The following is a 20,002-nucleotide window of genomic DNA, read 5'->3' as shown; positions in this document are numbered from 1 at the left end:
ATCACAGAATTAGAGAGGGGAAAAGTTTATCCCCCTTCAGGGACAGAGTGCAGAGAACAATCTGATATTTCTAAATGGCAGATTTTCTGTAAAGGGAAGCATTTGGAGCTAGTTCTTCATCTGGTATGTACAGAGAATTTCTAATGATCCTGGGAACTATTTGAGAGAGACATTTGTTAACATACAAAGTCTGTCTCTTATCCTTGTGGCTAAGCCTAATGTCTGTCGTATTATTAAAAAGACATTCACTTGTCTAGATCACTGAAAGCTAGCAGAGTCTTCTGGGCCCCATAATGAAGGACCCTGCACTATTTCTGATTTATATTAATAGGTCAGGGAGATCTTGCTACTTTTTAGCTACCAACAGCACTTTTTTTTGTAAAATACGGTGCCTACACTGAAATAGATTGAATTGAAAATGGAGAATATTTCAAAATTAATGCATGAGTACAGCAAAGCATGTATCTTTGCTCTTAATTCAACTCTAGTACACTTACTGATCCATAATTCTGTTTAACGTCAGACCCTTAACCTTTATCTGTAAAGTGTTTAAACTAATTATACTTGACTTTTAAAAGAACCCTCTATTTTGCATGAATCTTAGGTCATGTTTACATTACAAGTGTATGTCGACTTAACTTACATCAGCATTCAAAGAAAAGGAGTACTTGTGGCACCTTAGAGACTAACAAATTTATTTGAGCATAAGCTTTCGTGAGCTACAGCTCACTTCATCGGATGCATTCCATTTTTGCTCAAATAAATTTGTTAGTCTCTAAGGTGCCACAAGTACTCCTTTTCTTTTTGCGAATACAGACTAACACGGCTGCTACTCTGAAATCAGCATACAGTCACCGCAGTTATTAAATCACTTGTGTGTGTGTGCACAGCTGGCTCCTTGTGTCAGCAGTGCGTGTCTTCACCAGGATTGCATTGCATCGGCACTGGGGGGCACTGAGGGACAGCTCCTGAAGGCCAGTAACAGTCGACGTAACCAATGCTGTGTCTACACTGAGTTGACCTAATTCATTGACCATGAGGCCCGATCTACACTTCAGAGTTAGGTCGATGCAAGGAAGCTTACATCAACCTAAATGTCTGTGACGGGTTGAGTCACAGAAACCCTCTTGGGACTGCCACCTGATGTGCTGAAACTACCTCTGAGCCTGTTTTTCCTGGCAGCTTGGGACTTCAGTACCCTGTCTTGTTGAGCCAGACATGCTAGCCTGCTGCAAACACAGACCCAGATCTGAACCACGTCCCCCAAAACCTGCAGGCTTAACTGAAAACAGCTTAAAAAGTGATCCTGTCTCCAGCACCCAGAAACCCAGTTCCCAATGGGATCCAAACCCCAGATAAATCTGTTTTACTCTGTATAAAGCTTATACAGGGTAAACTCATAAATTGTCCGCCCTCTATAACACTGACAGAGAGATATGCACAGCTGTTTGCTCCCCCAGGAATTACTTACTTACTCTGGGTTAATTAATAAGCAAAAAGTGATTTTATTAAATATAAAAAGTAGGATTTAAGTGGTTCCAAGTAATAACAGATAGAACAAAGTAAATTACCAAGCAAAATAAAACAAAAACACACAAGTCTAAGCCTAATACAGTAGGAAACTGAATACAGATGAAATCTCACCCTCAGAGATGTTCCAATAAGCTTCTTTCACAAACCAGGCTCCTTTCTAGTCTGGGCCCAATCCTTTCTCCTGGTACAGTCCTTTTCCAGTTCAGGTAGTAGTTAGGGGATTTCTCATGACTGGAACCTCCTTTGTTTTGTTTCACATCCTTTTATAGCTTTGGCACAAGGTGGGAATCTTTTGTCTCTCTGTCACCCGTCCTTCTAAATGGAAAAGCACCAGGTTTAAGATGGATTCCAGTACCAGATGACATGGTCACATGTCCTGTGAGACCCCAAGCCTTCATTTTTCTTGGCCTGACTCACAGGAAGGCTTGCAAGTAAACAGAGCCATCTATAGTCAATTGTCCTAGTTGATGGGAGCCATCAAGATTCCAAACCACCATTAATGGCCCACACTTTGCATAATTACAATAGGAGTTATATTTCATATTTCTAGTTTCAAATACAAGAATGATACATTTATACAAATAGAATAACCACACTCAGTAAATTATAAGCTTTGTAATAATACCTTACAAGAGACCTTTTGCATGAAGCATATTCCAGCTACATTATATTCACACTCATTAGCATATTTTCATAAAATAATATGGAGTGCAACATCACAGTGTCTACACTAAAATTCTGCTCCCCCCGATGTAACTGCCCCACTAAGCTGACTTGAGCACTCCATCTCCACCAGAGGCGTAGTGCTTAGGTCGACGTAGTTAGGTTGACGCAGTGTCAGGGTAGACACTGCATTGCCTACATCGACTGTTACTGGCTTTTTCCAAAGCCATCCCACAATGCCCCACACTGATAGTACAATCAGTACAAGTGCTCCTGGTGAAGATGCACACTCCTAAAACAAGGAGCATAGGGTGGATACGCAAAAGTCATTTAATTACTGTGGCGGCTGTATGCCAACCTAACTTAGGTTGACACAATTTTGAAGTGTAAACATACCCTGACTCTACACCGCTCGGGGAGGTGGTGTTACTAAATCATTATAGAGAGTCACTTACATCAGTGAGAGCCAAATTTAAATGAAGACACTTCCACAGCTAGGCTCTTGATCCAACTCTAGCACTCTTACTGATCCATAATTCTGTTTAAGATCAGACCCATAACCTTTATCTGTAAAGTGTTTAAACTAATTATATTTGACTTTTAAAAGAACCCTCTATTTTGCATGAATCCTTGGCCATGTCTACATTACAAACGTATGTTGACCTAACTTACTCGCCATACAGTCACCACAGTTATCAAATCGCTTGTGTGTGTGCGCGCACACCTGGCTCCTTGTGTCAGCAGTGTGTGTTGGAGAGGAACACTTGTATCGATTGTATTGTCATTGCAGGGCATTGAGGGACGACTCCTGAAGGCCAGTAACAGGCAGCTTACATTGACCTAACTGTGTAATGTAGACCAGGCCTTAGTTGCAATGCTGTAATACAATTCTGTTCTCAGCATTTGTAGTAGAGTATGATAAATATTACAGTACATGAGGCCACGACCATTGTATCACTTCATCTCCTGCTGGGATAACAGGCATTCCTCCACTGAATCTGTTGTACTGACATAGTTAATTATAGTCTGTCAATGCATTTATCTTTACATCTATCCTAGTCTTTGCTATGTCGGCCGTGATCTGGAAGCAGCATTTACAAGAGATCAACACTCTCAGAATTATAATGGACAAAATACTAACTAGAGTGTAGTTATATCTGAAAGTGTAGAACTTACTGAAATGCAACCAAGCCAAATAAATGTTTATAAGACAAAACACCCATGACAGGGTGGTCTTCCCTTTAAAGGCAGTAGTGCCTAGGGTCAGCCCACCCTGCCTCTTGGTATGGCCGTTTAAGGATTTGAAGGTTCAGTTTAAGGACTTAAGGGAGATATGGAGAGAAAGTAAGTGGTCTGGGGAATAAATGGTACTTGGGAGGAAATCTGGTCACCGTATCTTTAAGGGCCCAAGGCCAGAAGCCTTGCGGAGAGGACAGGGCCAGGTTCCCCTCTGCCCCTAACCAACTGGGAATGGGCTGGGAGAGGGGAACCAGCAAAATGCTGCCTCCTGCCTCATAGTTAGGCAGATGCTTTGCAGAGCCTTGAGTTGGTAGGGAGAAGATGCTAGTAGCAGAAGCCTTCCTCTGAGCCTGAGGAGTAAGTGGGGCCAGCTGAGGGAGAAGCTGATTAAGGCCCTACAGTGGGCTGAAGTACCCCCAGCTCCAGGAAGAGAGCTGGGGCTCCTGCTTTGAGAAGAGACAGTAAGTGAATTACCCCCAGCTACAGGAGGAGAGCTGGGAACTCCATGTTTGAGGGAGTGACCAGTTGAAGTACAACCCCAGCTCCAGGAAGGGAATTGGAGATCTCTTGAACAGTTGAGAGCTGATCAGACTCTTATAAGAACTCAGAGTGGGGTGACCTGGTGCCATTAACAAAGTAAATTAGTCTTTCTAGAAAGACTTTATAAATCAGACCCTAAAAAGGTGGTAATGTCTAAGTTTGGAAAGGACCTGAGCCGGAGCTGAGTGTATGTGCCCCCAAAGGAGCTGTCCTTGAGGCCAGTAGCCCTTAACACCAACATACTGGTAATAGGTTGAAAATGTTTTTCACTGGCCATAGAACAAACTTCCAACTTAAGCTCCTTCTGTGGCAGTAATAAAATAAGCATTGTTTTCTTATATCTATTATACAGAGTGATAAAAATTAAAAAGTTGTACAAAATTCCAGCAAGACCAAAACAACATGTATCCCTGACACTGTAATATTCATCAGCCTGTTCAGCTTGAATTCTTTCATCACGAACACATTAGATAACAGGGAGAACAACCGGCAGTAGGTGCTTCTGTGACAGCTCAGCAATGGCAGGGTATTTCAAGCTTGCAAACAACTGTTAAATCTCATTATGCTCAAACACAGTTGTGTCTTAAACTGTGTAAATGGTTGGACATACTCCTACTCCCTTACACTTCTCTAATCCATTTGCCTTACTCTTACATCCACTGTGCACCCATTTTCTGTAGGTGCTTTTGACTATGCAAGATAAAAAGCAGAGGAGAACTGAGCCCAAGCTTGCTCTCTGCCCAAAGGAGATTTACTGGTACTCCATAGGCAGCAACAGGCTAAGCTTTCTTATGTTCCCTACAGGCATTAGTTTCTTTGCCTATTAAATCTTTGACCTATCTGCTGATACTGCCATTAGGAGTATTGATTACAATGGTGGTGGTTATTTTGTGGACTCTTATAGAGTGAGCTGGCCCTTTAAGGGGGATTGGGCTCAACTTCACATGTGCCAGCGTTAGCCCACCTCCCCAAGCAGAGAGAATGAGTTCAAGGGTCACATGATGGGGAGTATGTGACTAAGACCTAGGCCTGCTGAGAGATATAAAGGGTAGCCTAGGGCCATTTGGGAGAGACTTCAGGGACCTGGATGCTTATTTCAATGACCAGGTCTGTAGTGACCACTGTGAGACCTCCTTGCTGAGCCCCTGCAGCACTACCCTCATCTTCAGGCACAAGTGGTAGAGCCCCCTCAGTGTGTTGGAGGCTGGTCCTGGCTGCTGTCATCAGAGTTGGAGCCTTCCTGGATTATGGCCAGTAGGAGTGGGTGGACCCCTAGTGCTTGCCTAGCAGGTGGGGCTGCCTCCCTGATGCGTCACCTGCCATGTACTCCAGGACATGAAGGCTGCTCTGCCTCCCTGGGTTATCTTGAGTGGGCTCTACAAGAGGGTGCTGCCAGGCCCTCCAGAGCTGATCACTGAGCCCTTCCTCCCTTTCCCTATCCCCATCTGCCTTCATTGCATGATCCAAGTTGGCTGCATGATGTCAGCTGGTCTGTCTGAAACGCACATTGTGAACAATTCTGTGCACTTGTGTTCCATACCATCCACTTCTTGCCCTTAAGTCCTGCCTGGACACTAAATGGCATGACGCGTTACCACCAACAGAGGGTGACAAGCCGTGGTGGGCCAACCTATCTTCCACTCAGGCTCCATAGCCTGCTGGAGATATTATTTGGTAGTTCCTCCATGAAACCATGGCTGGTGTGGTTCAGAGTCTCCTGATTCTCATTCTTTTTGTGGCAAGAGGGAGACCCTAGCACATGTCTGTCTATAGTATGCCAGGTTACAGCCATTTTTCTGGCTCCTCCAGAACCTCGTGCTCAAGTGCTGCCCCATGAAAACTGAGACCTCCTACTCAATCTCCTTCTGGCACTGCCCATGGTAACAGTTCAACAGACCAGGAGGAGGAAGCTCGATGGGCGCTGTGCTCTTCGACTGGGACCCAATTCTGTTCCTTCCTTTCCTCATGTATTCAGGAAGAGTTCTCGGGGCAGTGACCTCTGACACCTTGGACTCCTTTGTGGAGCAGTGGGTGAGGACCAAGGTTCACTGTCCCTCTTTGGATCCTGACTTCTGAACAAACAACCTCACTCCTGCCTCTGTTCTCATTTGTTGTCCCTTGTAATCTATTGATCCTTGGTTCAGTGGCCCCTCCCTTGATTGAGGAAGGTTCTGAGTTTTAGTTGAACTTTACCCATCCTTCCAGGACATCAAAGAGAGAGAAAGTCCAGAATGAGTAGATCTGGCAGCGTGATGGGGTGTCTGCCCCACACTGGTGGAGAAAGGGCTAAAAGCAGCCCTGGGGAGGCTGCGCAGCAGACAGCTAATCAGAGAGGGGCTGCAATGTACAGCCAGTCAGGCCCATATATAAAGAGGGCTGCAGGACAGAGGAGTCAGTTCCCTCTTGGGAGCCCAGGGATAAGGTACTGGGTCCCTGAAGGGCTGAGGGAACTGCCAGCACCCTGGGTTGGGCTGGGTCAGGAGAGCAAGAGGGAGCTCCAAAGACCAAAGCCCTTATACAGGTGCTAGGGCTACGGGGAAGTGACCCAGGGAAATGGACTGAGGGGGATGAAGGAGACACAGAGTGTGGCTGCGGCCTAGAGAGTCCCTGGGTTGAGACCCAGAGTAGTGGGCGGGCCCAGGTCTCCTCTCACCTCACCCATACTTGCCACTGAGGGGAGTGATCAGTGAAGGGCTGAAGTTTGCCACTGAGGCAAGTGGCTACAACCTTGGGCTGCAGTCGGTCACAGAGGCGATGGCTGGACAGAAGACTGCTGTTCCCCCCGGAATGGGGGGAAAAAGGAATGGGGCACGGCCGGAGGGCTGTGTTCTGAAAAGAACGCCACGATCCTTGAGGTGATGTGGGTCCGGAGCAGAAGTGATGGTGGTGAGACACCACCAGAGGAGGGCGCCCTGGGAAAAGACTGAGCTAATTCCCAGGATGGCCAGCAGGAGGCACCGTGGTGATGTGTTCTGCCCCGTTATAGATAGTGAGTGCTTCTGTAAAGAATGGATAAGGGCCAGTGAGGAAGCCTAGGCTGAGTAACAGTCTAGGCAGAAGACCTGGGAGGGAGACCTTCTAGGAGGAGAAGCCTCAGCAGGGGCAAGACTTAGAACCCTACACAAAGGTGTGCCCAGCAAGGGAGGCTGGAGAGAAGATTGATGTTTTGAGCTTTATGTTAATGAATCAGACTCCCAAAAGAGGAGAAAACACTTGCAGTATGAAGTCTCATTTCCTAGGGAATTGAGGGGAAACTGAGGCAGCAGCAGGTCCCAAATCCAGACCTAATAAGCCCTGCTACGTGGACTTTTTTGATGAAGAACACCAATTTATTTAGGCTTCTGAACAGCCTTCATTCACTAATGATGGTCTGTCATTGATGACCTAGGTCAAATCTGCAATCAGGGGCTAACGGTGAAAGGTTCTATATCCCATTACAAATCCCTGAGCCATGTATTAGTCCATATGGAAAATATATATGGACATCTGAAGTACATTAAAGTTTCACAAGCCTCTTAGTAAAAGGAACACTTATCAGTCCTGTTTTGTAAACACGGGTGTGCAGAATGGGGGGGCAAGTAGGGGCAGGTCCACCCCCCCAATAATTGGCAGGGGCACAAACTCCTCTGGCCCCGGTGGAGGCACAGAACGTGCCCCTCCAAAAGCGGTGGAATTTAAATTCCTGCACCTGCCCCTGTTGGTAGAGTACCAGACTCATTTCCATGGTTTAGAAAGGCACTATGGGTCCAGTCCAACATGAATGGACTTCAGTACGGAGCTGGACTGGGCCATGAATATGTATTCTGTGTTGCTATGCAGTGCAGTGAGTTTCAAACACACAGTCCTCTGTTTGGCTGTTTAACAGACTAGTGCAGGGTGTCCTTGTGTGCCCTTCTCTAGTTATTGTTTTGCCTAGGACTGTCCATTGTTGTTTCTATGAAAGCCTTCAGCAAATGTAAAGGTTCGAAAAGATTCTTGTTTGTGAATGAACTCTTAAGCAGATTCAGACTTGTTTAAAGACAACAGATTTTTCTTAAAATAGTTTACCACAGTGAACAATGAAATGGAATATTCCCCAGTACTAAATTATATGCCCTTTACATCAGATATCATTTGTGATAGCTCAACAAAAATACAAATTTGATCCCTAAAAACCAAACTCAAATTATGTGCACTGTGCTCTCTCATAGAGAGGAGAAAATGAAAGTAAAATGAGACCCTAAAGTTTCTAGAGAAACAGAACCATTATAGCATGATCCCCTCCTACTCGTTCTCCTATGCTGTAGAATATGCAGATCAGCTAACACCAGGTAGTTTCAGCTTGACCAGAATGTCACTTTTATTAAATAATAAAAAAAGCAATTGTATTGTAAAATGGATGTAGCTAGCTAATTATAGTTAGCCTTGGAGGCTGGCAGTCAGAACTCCTAGGTTTTGTTTTGAACACGGTCACTGATTTGCCATGAGACCTTGAGCAAATCATTAAACCATTCTCTGTTTCCTTGTCTGTGAAGTGGGGATAATAATGCCCCAGAGGAATATTGAGACTTAATTAGTTTTTATCAAGTGTTTTGAGATCATCAAGGGAGAGCTTCTATAGAAGTGCAAAGGTATTATGCTTAAATGTCAGCACTCATAAGAAGAGAAGGGGCTCAACGATAAGTAGTCTGAAAATGCCATCTAGTGGCCTGTTTTCACATCATTAAGATACAAGAAATACCCCAAGAAACTTTTTCTTTGAGAAAACTTAGCCTATTCTAGTCATAAATGCTAGTGGCCAGGGGAGGGGGAAAAATAGTCTAGGCAGCAGGGCTAGAAATCCCTGTTTTGGCTGTAAGGACATAGTCATAGAGTCAGTGTCTGTGTGTTTAGAAATCACTTCATGTTACCACTCTCCTTTATCTGACAGACTGGAGACAGAGCTGATGCTAGGCATAAGTAGACTAAGCAATTGCTTGGGGCCCCACACAGCTCAAAAGGACCCCCTGTTCGCTTTTATTGTGTGTTGTGGGCATCCCCCCACAATATTCATGCTTAAGACCCCCATTGGGCTAGCACTGGCACCTACTGGGAGAATCCTCAGACCAATAAAACGTATGTTCTGTTAATTAACTTTTAGGGCTGTCAAGCGATTAAATAAAATTAATTGTGATTAATTGAGCTGTTAAACAACAATAGAATACCATTTTATTTTAAATATTTGTGGATGTTTACTACATTTTCAAGTGCTCACTTTATATTTATTTTTGATTACAAATATCTGCCCTGTAAAAAACAAAACAAAATTATTTTTCTATTCACCTCATACAAGTACTGTAGTGCAATCTCCTTATCATGAAAGTTGAACTTACAAATGTAGAATTTTGTACAAAAAACCTGCACTCAAAAACAAAACAGTGTAAAATTTTAGAGCCTACAAGTCCACTCAGTCCTACTTCTTGGTCAGCCAATCACTCAGACAAACAAAGTTTGCAGGAGACAATCCTTCCTGCTTCTTGTTTACAATGTCACCTGAAAGTGAGAACAGGTGTTCACATGGTCCTGTTGTAGGTGGCGTTGCAAGATATTTATGTGCCAGATGTGCTAAAGATTCATATGTCCCTTCATGTTTCAACCACCATTCCAGAGGACACGCTTCCATGCTGACAATGGGTTCTGCTTGATAATGATCCAAAGCAGTGTGGACTAACGCATATTCATTTTCATAATCTGAGTCAGATGCCACCAGCAGAAGGTTGATTTTCTTTTTTGGTGGTTTGCGTTCTGCAGTTTCCGCATCAGAGTGTTGCTGTTTTAAGACTTCTAAAAGCATGCTCAACACCTCATCACTCTCAGATTTTGGAAGGCATTTCAGATTCTTATACCTTGGGTTGAGTGCTGTAGCTATTTTTAGAAATCTGACATCAGTACCTGCTTTGCGTTTTGTCAAATCTACTGTGAAAGTGTTCTTAAAACGAACATGTGCTGGGTCATCATCCAAGACTGCTGTAACATGAAACTTTTGCAGAATGCAGGTAAAACAGAGCAGAAGATGCAGGACCAAGGAGTTTAGTCACAAATTTAATTGATGCATTATTTTTTTCATGAGCATCATCAGCATGGAAGCATGCCCTCTGGAATGGTGGCCAAAGCATGAAGGGGCACATGAATGTTTAGCGTATCTGGCATGTAAATACCTTGCAGAGCCAGCTACAAAAGTGCCATGCGAACGCCTGTTCTCACTTTCAGGTGACATTGTAAATAAGAAGCAGGCAGCAGTATCGCCCGTAAATGTAAACAAACTTGTTTGTCTTAGTGATTAGCAGAATAAGAAGTAGGACTGAGTGGACTTATAGGCTCTAAAATTTTACACTATTTTGTTTTTGAGTGCAGTTATGTAACCAAAAAAAAATCTGCATTTGTAAGTTACACTTTCACGATAAAGAGATTGCACTTCAGTACTTGTATGAGGTGAACTGAAAAATACTATATCTTTTGTTATTCATTTTTACAGTTTGTAATAAAAAATAATAATATAAAGTGAGCACTGTGCACTTCGTATTCTGTGTTGTAATTGACAAGTTTCAGAGTAGCAGCCATGTTAGTCTGTATTCGCAAAAAAGAAAAGGAGAACTTGTGGCACCTTAGAGACTAACAAATTTATGAACATAAGCTTTCGTGAGCTACAGCTCACTTCATTGGATGCATTCAGTGGAAAATACAGTGGGGAGATTTCTGTACATAGAGAACATGAAACAATGGGTATTACCATACACACTGTAACGAGCGTGATCACTTAAGATGAGCTATTACCAGCAGGAGAGCGGGGGGGGGGGAAACCTTTTGTAGTGATAATCAAGGTGGGGCATTTCCAGCAGTTGACAAGAACGTCTGAGGAATGAAGGGGAGGGAGATAAACATGGGGAAATAGTTTTACTTTGCGTAATGACCCATCCACTCCCAGTCTCTATTCAAGCCTAAGTTAATTGTATCCCGTTTGCAAATTAATTTGCAAATGGGATACAATTAACTTAGGCTTGAATAGAGACTGGGAGTGGATGGGTCATTACGCAAAGTAAAATTATTTCCCCATGTTTATTCCCCCCCCCCGCCCCTCAGACGTTCTTGTCAACTGCTAGAAATGGCCCCCTTGATTATCACTACAAAAGGTCGCCCCACACCTCCCCCCCCCCGCTCTCCTGCTGGTAATAGCTCATCTTAAGTGATCACTCTTGTTACAGTTTCACAGTAGCAGCCGTGTTAGTCTCTATTCGCAAAAAGAAAAGGAGTACTTCTGACACTTTAGAGACTAACAAATTTGTTAGTCTCTAAAGTGTCACAAGTACTCCTTTTCTCGTTACAGTGTATATGGTAACATCTATTGTTTCATGTTCTCTATGTATAGAAATCTCCCCACTGTATTTTCCACTGAATGCATCCGAAGAAGTGAGCTGTAGCTCATGAAAGCTTATGCTCAAATAAATTTGTTAGTCTCTAAGGTGCCACAAGTCCTCCTTTTCTTTTTGTGTTGTAATTGAAATCAATATTGAAAATATAGAAAAACATCCAAAAATATTTAACAAATTTCAATTGGTATTCTATCGTTATAAGTGCGATTACTTGCAATTAATTTTTTAATCGCAATTGCAATTGATTTTTTAATCACAATAAATGTTTTTGAATTAGTCACGTGAATTAACTGTGATTAATTGATAGCCCTACTAACTTTTCGTCAGTAATAGTTCCAATTTGACTTTGAATTTTTCTATCTTCTAAAGACAAAAACTTTTGGGTACTTTCAAGGAGATGTTAGTTCAGTGGTGACATGAACATAAGCTTCACTCTAGGTGTAAATTGACCAGAAAATGGGTATAAATGGCAAAGTACTATAGGGTGACTTGTGCTGACTGGGCATTAAATGGTGTGCAAAGGCTAAGGAGGCAGAAAGGGAGCATATCAGGAAAAGCAACAAGGATAGTCTATGTAAAATAAGGTAACTTATCTTGCATCTCCTATTAGTTGCTTTTCATGCTACACTGCACCTCCCACTCTTTGGGCATGTGAGGTCCTTCTGCACAGCCACCCAATATCAGATCAGCAAATGGTACTATTTTGCCACTAATACATGGCTTCTCACAAGTTAACAGTTGGGCCCTGATTTTCCTTATTTACATCAGTTTTACTTATGAAATTCTGGCTTCAATAGAGTTACTCCTGACTTTCACTAGTGTAAGGCAGAAGGGAAATTAAACCCCTGCTGTGACACTTAACACACTAAAAGAAACGGAGGACTTATGGCACCTTAGAGACTAACAAATTTATTTGAGCATAAGCATCCAATGAAGTGAGCTGTAGCTCACGAAAGCTTATGCTCAAATAAATTTGTTAGTCTCTAAGGTGCCACAAGTCCTCCTTTTCTTTTTGCAGATACAGACTAACACGGCTGCTACTCTGAAACTTAATACACTGTTTGTATCACCATTTAATTTCAGTGTTTGTTTCTTTTTTTTTAAAAAACCTGCTTATGCTTAGGCCAGATCTCAACTTGGTCCAGTACGTGTTGAGTTTCCTCTTGGTCTCAGCACTGTTGAACATAGTAGAGGTTTCAGAGTAGCAGCCGTGTTAGTCTGTATCCGCAAAAAGAAAAGGAGTACTTGTGGCACCTTAGAGACTAACAAATTTATTAGAGCAAAAGCTTTCATGAGCTTTTTTTCGTGATGCATCTGATGAAATGAGCTGTAACTCATGAAAGCTTTTGCTCTAATACATTTATTAGTCTCTAAGGTGCCACAAGTACTCCTTTTCTTTTTGAACATAGTAGAGTAGCCCATGTGTATTAACGGATAGCCTAAGACAGGATATATGCGCTGCAGTTTACTTTGGTATATTACTGGATTAAATTGATTGGCATATGACCCATTCTGCACCAGGACAATGTATTTGCATTAGTCACTTGCACTCGTGAGGCTACATCTATGTCACCAGCACAACTTCTCTTAATGTAGATAGAACCAGACTGGTCTCTGCTGCACCAGTGGGTGTGGAATGAGGTCAGGGAGACTGGAATGACATTTTTCTAGTGGCTGATTGTGCTTATCCCATGTGCATTTACTATTTTCAGTTTGTTTGCATTTCTGGGATTTGGATATTTGTTAGGTTATTTATGTAATAGGCTCAAAGTTTGGAGTTTGCCTTAATGAACCTAAAGGAATGTTATTGCTCTGACTGAAGTTTTGAGCATGTTTGTTTTGCTCCAGCTATTTATCTTATTTATTGGTGTCTTTATTAAACACACAGATCTAACCTTCTTGTAAAGGGTTCCTGGTGATGTCCCATTATCCAAGCAGAACAATGTCTACTGTAAACTCCTGGTTCAGTGGATGCCCTCCACATGGAGGCCCAAAAGTCTGTTGTGTGAGACAGAATCATTTTGTGTTTAGCTTGTGTATGTGTTTTTTTTTAATTTAACTCTATTGGTGCACTTCTAGTGTGCAGGGAAGGCCTAGCTCAGTCTGTATGGTTTGCTGAGGGCAGCTCAGCCCATTCTTAGACCGGCCTTCCTTTGCAAGGGCTACTAAATACATTTAGATATATTAACAATTCCCAAATATTTAGATACGTTATCGGTTGGGTCAAACCTAACTGAAGTAGATGGGTGTAACAGCTGCCTTTCATCTATAATATATATAAAGTAGCCATTAAGCTCCTTAGGCCTTACCGATAGTTTTGATTAAGAAAATGGATGGCAGCATCAGATTCAGCGTGGACTATAGAAAATAAAACTAAATCTCTTTAAAGGATTCTTATCAATTGTCATGAATAGACAATTCCCTGGATGCTGTAGCAGATTAAATCTAGTTTTCCACACTGGATCTTAAAAGTGGGTATTGGCAGATGGAAGTGAATCCAAAGGACAAGGAGAACTTTTTTTGGCAGCCGAACAAAGCCTATGGCAATTTAAAATGACAGCCACGCATGAAAGGCTAGTGGTAAGAGTATCACATGACATGCCTCTCAGCTTGTTTGTTATGCCTGGATGATGAACTGGTGCATACTAAAAACTTTTTTGAACCAGAACTGAAACATTTACAGGTGGTCCCTGAGAAGCTGAAGGCTGCCAATCTGAAACTGAACACAAAGAAATGTGAGGGTTGTTTTGGTTTTTTTTAAATATTTTATCCTGGGCACAGTTGGCAGTTCTACAGTTGGCAGAGATAGCTGCAGCGCTACAGAGTAGATTCTACTCTTGTTACAGAAGATTTATTTGGGAAGTTTGTTTATACTGCAAAACAACTTACACAAGTTTCACACTTACTGATGTCAACAGAATTACTCTTAATTTACACTGATGTAAAGCAGAATGGAATCAGACCTCTAATGTGCTATCTACAGCACTGAATTTCAGTGAAAACTGCACCTATGTATGCCAGGTCTAAATTTGACCTGGCTTGCCTTGAGGGTTCCCCCTTGGTGATCACAACATAGTAGAGCAGCCCACACGTATGTAGGGATATGCTATAGTAAATAAGATCTAGATTCTATAACAACTCTGATCCATCTACATTTTACACCAGTGTAATAACACTGATGAAGTTACACTGGTATAAACCCCTAGTATTGATGTGCTGCACTGGTGTGAAGTGGGGCTTTCACTAATGCACTTTTTTTTCGTATGCTGGATTAAGTTGCACTGGTGCAAGCTCTGTTTTGCACCAATACAGTGCATTAGGAATTTATACTGATGAACCTACGTCAACATCTTTACATTAGCCTGATTTTCCTTAACGTAGCTAGAGCCAGAGGCCTGGTGTAAATTGAGAGGTTATGCCAGTTTAATTTAAATCAGGTGTTAAATTGATACAAATCCCTGTGTAGGCACTCTTATTTCACCTTATTAGTGGGTTTTTTCCAGTTAATCTTAAACAGATGCCTAATCAACTTGCCAAATAAGATAAACCAAAATATGCCGTGTTCAAACCAAAATAAGTGTCCACCCAGCCTTTTGCACCAGTTTAACTAAATCAGTGTTTAAAAATCCCATCTTCAGTTAAACTAGGTCAACTCTGTCTGTAGACAAGGCCTTGGTCAGTGCGGTAACAGCAGGGGTTGGATGAGGTTGGGACTGGAATGACATTTTGCTAATGTCTGTGCTTATCCTGTGTGCTGCAGTGTGTTCAGTTTGTTTGCGTTTCTGGAATTGGGGTATTTGTTTTCGGTTATTTACCTAACAGGTGTTCCAAGCTTGGAGTTTGCCCTAAAGAAACTAAAGGAATGTTATTGCTCTGACTGAAGTTCTTGAACAAACTTGTTTGTCCCAGCTTTGTTTTTATTTGTCTCATCTCTAAAATTAGATCTGTGTCTATTAACGTGCTGGTGTCTATTAACATGCTAGTTATTCATGCCCACCTTTGGAACTTCAGAAGATGATGGTGTAGCCTAGTGAAGTGTGTGCTCCGCACAATACCTACCATAAACATGTGGCTCAGTGCATGCCCTCTGCATGGAGGTTCAAAAGTCCATGTGGGATAAGGCAAGGCCATTTTGCCTTTCAAAAACCTATGTAGTTCTACTGGCCCACTGCGCGTGTGGGCGAGGCCTAGCTCAGTCTGTGTGCTCTGCTTAGGGTTGCCAACTTCCTAATCACACAAAACTGAACACCCTAGCCCTGCCCCTTCCCCAAGCCCCGCCCCCACTCACTACATTCCCCCTCCCTCTGTGGCTTACTCTCCCCCATCCTCACTCAATTTCACTGGGCTGGGGCAGTGTGTTGGGGGTGAGGGTTCTAACTGGGGGTGTGGGCTGTAGGGTGGGGCCAGAAATGTGGGGTTCAGGGTGTGGAAGGGAACTCTGGGCTGGGGCAGGGAGTTGGTGTGGAGGGGGGTGAGGGCTCCAGCTGGAGGTGTGGGCTCTGGGCTGGGGATGAGGGGTCTGGGGTGGCTCAGGGCTGGGGCAGGGGGTTGGGGTGCAGGCTTACCTTGGGTGGCTCCCAGTCAGTGGTGCTGCGAGGCTAAGGCAGGCTCCCTGTATGTCCTGGCACCACGCTGCGCCCCGGATGTGGCCAGCAGGTCCAGCTTCGAGGCGGGGGGGCCAGGAGGCTCCACTCACTGCTCTCACCTGCAGGCACCACCCCCCATTTCCCATTTGCCACGGTTCTAGTCTTCTGGAATTTCAACAGTGCTCCAAGACTTACTGAAAAATCAACATTAATGGTTGTGTGAGCTTCTCAACCAGCTCTCTTAAAGCTCTTTGCAAGTTATCTGGAGCTGCTGATTTAAAAAATGTCTAACTTCAATTTCTGGTGTTTAACATTTTTTCCATTCCACTATTATCTCGGGGGGGGGGAGAGGAGAAGGAGGGAATTTCATCACATAAAGAACAGAAATATTTAATAGAAAAAGCTACTCTAGATTCAAATATTTTCCAAGCCTTTAAGGTAAGTATTCTAAACAGTTGTTTGGTAAGCAAATATGAAAAGGTAGTTTCCATGCTTGAAGCTCCATCTCGAACTCATTCCTTGCTTCTTGCCTTTAGAATCACTTACATTTGGTGAAGTGTCTTGCTCAATTGAGCTCAATTGCTCAATCTCAAATATCCAGAAATGTCACTGCTACATCAAAATCATTTTAATTCGCTAACACTTACTACTTCTTCCCTAAAGATATATGACCTCTTTGTCTCTTCCTAAGTTTTTGGCACCTTTGTTGCTAGGTAGTTATTGAGTTTTTAAAATGAGTCTAACAGAGTTGCTATGAATCCAGTTACAGTGGAATCTTGATTATCTGAACTCCGTTAACTGAAATTATTTTATCAACAAGTTGAATAGTCTCCAAGACTTGAATTCAGCAACTATATATTTTTATGTAGAGTCCTTTAGACACTGAAGTCCTTAAGTAGAGTTTTAAGATCTTTAAACGCAAACTTTGCAGACTTCTAGTCCCAGAAGTATTCTAGTTACTGCTGAATAATCAAGATTGTTCTGTAGGTCTTTCCTAGGATTACTTCCAGTATGAATGATTGCTCACTTTCCAGTATATTTGACACCATTTGCAAAGGATATCCAATTCAGACCAGGCCTCTGAAATATGACTGATGCAGAGGCTGCATAAAGTCACTGAGTCTTGCCTGTGCAGAGTGCAGCATCAGGATTTATGCATTGCTGAAGCGGAACTATTACAAATGTCATTGTTTTTGTCAGCATTTCTCTCTCCAGCCCGGTGTAACGGTAACTAACACCGAGCTGGTTACCCCCTCAGACTGTAATCAGAGGCAGCAATTCATTCCAAAAATAATGCCAGCTTAATCTTTTGCTATAATCTTGAGCTGGCCTGGATTATGACTAATGAAAATCACTTTTAGTATTATATCGAGATTGCATTAATGGAAGTTTTTGCATTCTATGTTAAGGTTACATGATTAAAATTAGTCAGAACACTGAAGAATCTAAAATAACTAACCTGCCCTACTGAAAGCCTGTATATTCATGCACTTTACATCATAAGCAGCTATATAGTAAGACAGTAGTTTTATTTATGCAGCCCCAACATAAGCTGGGAACTTTACAGATACAGAAGACAGATCCCTGCCTTTTGAGTTTACAATCTTAGACCTTGATTTTTCAATGAACTCTGCACCCGTGGGCCACTGCACCCACAGGATTACAGGATTCAGTTTAAGGGCTTGGCTGTGGCTGGCCTCTCCATGGTAATGGTGCTGGGGGGGGGGGGAGCGGGGCATGGAGTTACACGAGGGCCACCATAGCCTTGTCCTCCCCTTCCCCCAAAGACTGATCACAAGCATAGTCCTTGAGCACAGTCTCTTTCATAACTGGCTAGCTGGTTGTGGAAATGAGCATGTGCTGCACTTATCTTAAGGGGTATAGCAACTAGCAAAGTTTCCCTGGTGTCTCAAAGCTGCTACTGAGGTGATACAGCTGCACCCCACCAATCCAGGCCTGTGCTTTCAGGGCCTGCTGAAAACCTATTAAAATCAGTCAACAGATTCCCATGGGTTTTAAGGGTATCAGATCAGGCCTCAAATGCATGCCATTTTCAAAAATGGCCTGTAACTTTTGGTTGCCACAGTTCTGGGTGCTCAACAACTTAAGAGTCCTTGGGGTTGGTTTGTTTGTCAGAAGTGCTGAGTATCCATATGTCCACCTGACATCATGAGTCAGTATTACGAAAATTTAACAAATAAACCAAAAGAAAAACCCTCAAGTATACTCAGTAGGGGCAAAAGAAAAGGAGCTTTTATCCTATGGGCGCTCATTAGAAACCTTTTGTTGTTCATTACTTGGAATACAGTAAACCAATGATTTAAAATCAAACATTTAAACTACCATCTCAGGAAAGCGCAATCTAGGTACTTGAAATTACGTTAAACTATTAGGGAAGATTATTTACGAAACTGTAAAATCCACCACCATTTGGAATGTGTAAAATAAGGTTGAATAAAGCTAAAGAAAATGTACCATAGGAACAACTCTCCAAGAAACAATTGGCTTGGAATGGCCAATTGTATTTGTATTGTTATGGTAGTACCTAGGAGCCTGAATCAAAGAGCCCGACTCTTTCCTGGTAGGCACTATACAAAGAGAACACAAGGATGTTCCCTGCCACAAAGAGCTTATAATCTATATAGCTGACTTCCGTTTCTAATTTTTCTGATTCTGTAAAGCTATCCATAAATCAGATTCTAAATAGGCAGAGCTAGCCAGTTGGTAAAAATTGTTAAAAATGAGGAGTGCAGGTTAGTACCTTCTTGACTTAAAATACTGACGTTTAAAATTGTATGAACACATAGATGCATCTACCTTGCTAAGGTAGTTGCCAAGATTGTACATACAAATAAAGTTTTCCTCACAAAGTCCAACTATTCATATAACTGGCCATTTGTGCGCTGTTACCCATTTGGCATTTATAGTTGCCATAAGAATATAGAATGGCCATAGTGGGCCAGCCCAACAGTCCATCTAGCCCAGTATCCTGTCTTCCAACAGTGGCCAATGCCAGGTGCTTCAGAGGGAATGAACAGAACAGGTAATCAAGTGATCCATCCCATCACCCTTTCTCAACTTCTGGCAAACAAAAGCTAGGGATTCTATCCCTGCCCATCTTGGCTAATAGCCATTGAAGGATCAACCTTTCATGAATTTACCTAGTTCTTTTTTGAACCGTTATAGTCTTGGTCTTCACAACATCCTCTGGCAAAGAGTTCCACAGATTGACCATGCGTTGTGTGAAGAAATACTCCCTTTTGCTTGTTTTAAACCTGCTGCCTATTAATTTCATTTGGTGACCCCCTAGTTCTTGTGTTATGGCACACAATTTGTACTTGTGACCTGCAAATATTTGTGGCACATATGCACGCCGTTTTTAAAATTAGTCCCCAAATGTACTTTTCTTCTCTTCCCTTCTGCTCTCTCACTTTGGGGTATCAAGGAGCAATGCTGTAAGAACATCAGCTTCTAGCTCTCCCCTAACACTCCCACCCAGCTCCTTGACCTTACAGGTATCTCAGATGGATTTCCATCAGTTCTGTTGAGATAAAGGGTTAGAAACAGGTACTGGGTCCTACTGGAAAAGGTAAAGAGCTCCTATATCTAGCTCTGCACAGGTGTGGCATACGAGACTGTTATATCTAGGAAAACTGTTACTGAGGATGTAAGCCTGAAATTCCATGTGCCTCCGGCCATGATAATAATGGCTGGAAAAGGAGAAAACATCACTTTGCTTTTTTTTAAAATCATGCCTGCTATTTGTAGCTGCTTAGGGAGTCAGACAGTTAAAATAAGTCTAGGGTAGATAGCTTAGTGGGTAGTGGACAAGGAGGGAACAAAGGGCACCTGCTTTATACATTTATTACATAATATTACATTTATCCTTAGTGACAGGTTTCAGAGTAGCAGCCGTGTTAGTCTGTATTCGCAAAAAGAAAAGGAGGACTTGTGGCACCTTAGAGACTAACGAATTTATTAGAGCATAAGCTTTCGTGAGCTACAGCTCACTTCATCGGATGCATTTGGTGGAAAAAAGAGAGGGGAGATTGA

At 42.5% G+C, this 20,002-nt stretch overlaps 1 long non-coding RNA gene across 1 annotated transcript in view; it reads right to left on the bottom strand.

Moving 5' to 3' along the window:
• The window catches only part of LOC122456355, a 37,259-nt gene extending 20,371 nt beyond the window's left edge, over positions 1–16,888 (bottom strand). Inside the window, exon 1 of the long non-coding RNA XR_006275229.1 lies at positions 15,929–16,888. This is a non-coding gene — a long non-coding RNA (uncharacterized LOC122456355). The remainder of the gene's footprint in view (positions 1–15,928) is intronic.
• Between the last annotated feature and the right edge of the window lie 3,114 nt (positions 16,889–20,002).

Source organism: Dermochelys coriacea, chromosome 12 (genome assembly GCF_009764565.3).
Source record: "Dermochelys coriacea isolate rDerCor1 chromosome 12, rDerCor1.pri.v4, whole genome shotgun sequence".
Taxonomy (NCBI): domain Eukaryota; kingdom Metazoa; phylum Chordata; order Testudines; family Dermochelyidae; genus Dermochelys; species Dermochelys coriacea.
This window is presented reverse-complemented; position numbering and strand designations above follow the sequence as displayed.